This window comes from Silene latifolia, chromosome Y (genome assembly GCF_048544455.1).
Source record: "Silene latifolia isolate original U9 population chromosome Y, ASM4854445v1, whole genome shotgun sequence".
NCBI lineage: Eukaryota > Viridiplantae > Streptophyta > Magnoliopsida > Caryophyllales > Caryophyllaceae > Silene > Silene latifolia.
In genome coordinates this window covers 181,544,912-181,545,827 of record NC_133538.1, presented here as the reverse complement: position 1 = coordinate 181,545,827, position 916 = coordinate 181,544,912, and the positions used below count along the sequence as shown (strand labels likewise).

Below are 916 nucleotides of genomic sequence, written 5' to 3'. Positions count from 1 at the left end.
ACTAAGTTGACCACCCAGTTGAGTAATAGAGTCCACTTCATGCTTTCCTCCTCTAGTAGCCTTGCGAGGTCTATTATATTGTGAATTATGGACCGCCATTTCCTCAATCTTGTTCCAAGTTTGATTGTCGTCAACTTCGGTAAACATTCCATTTGATCCCATGTTGAGAATGTTTCTTGAGTCTTCATAAAGACCGTTCCAAAATTGTTGTACCAAGAACCACTCGCTAAGTCTATGATGAGGACATGAGCGACAAATTCCTTTGAATCGCTCCCAAGATTCATACAAAGATTCTTCATCTCTTTGCTTAAAGCCCGTAATTTGAGCTCTTAGCATGTTAGTCTTTTACGGTGGATAGAACTTTTTGTAGAAAGCTAGAGCCAATTTCTTCCAAGAATAAATTCCGAGAGTAGCCTTATCAAGGCCTTTCAACCATTGTTTTGCGGTGCCAATTAGAGAAAAAGGAAATAAGACCCATCTAATTTGGTCTTGAGTTACACCGGTTTGAGAAATCGCATCACAATAATCGCAAAAAGTCTACATGTGAGAGTGCGGGTCTTCACTAGGCATCCCCCAAAATTGGCTTCTTTCGACTAATTGGATAAATGTGGATTTGGCAATGAAATTTCCGGTTAAATGTTGTGGTGTGGGAGTACCATTAGGTAGGTTCTCCTCGGTTGGTACGGAATGTGATGAAAATTTAGGCATTGTGAGTTGATTTTGTGTTAGATTTTGTGTTGGGTTCTCCTCACCTTCTCTTGCAAAAGGGTTGATGAACTCAATAGTGTTTGGTTGAATATCTACAACCTCACCAATACCTCTCAAAGTTCTCCTAGCAAGTCTTCTATTGGTTGTCAAAGTCCATTCAATTTTGTGATCAAAGGGTAACAAGTTACCTTGTGATCTTCTAGACATG

General features: G+C 39.7%; 1 non-coding gene across 1 annotated transcript; it reads left to right on the top strand.

The window, feature by feature from the left end:
* The first annotated feature begins 229 nt into the window (after window positions 1-229).
* Window positions 230-336, top strand: LOC141634803 (small nucleolar RNA R71). The gene has a single exon (XR_012539524.1). It is a non-coding gene; the product is annotated as a small nucleolar RNA R71 (small nucleolar RNA).
* Window positions 337-916: the final 580 nt, after the last annotated feature.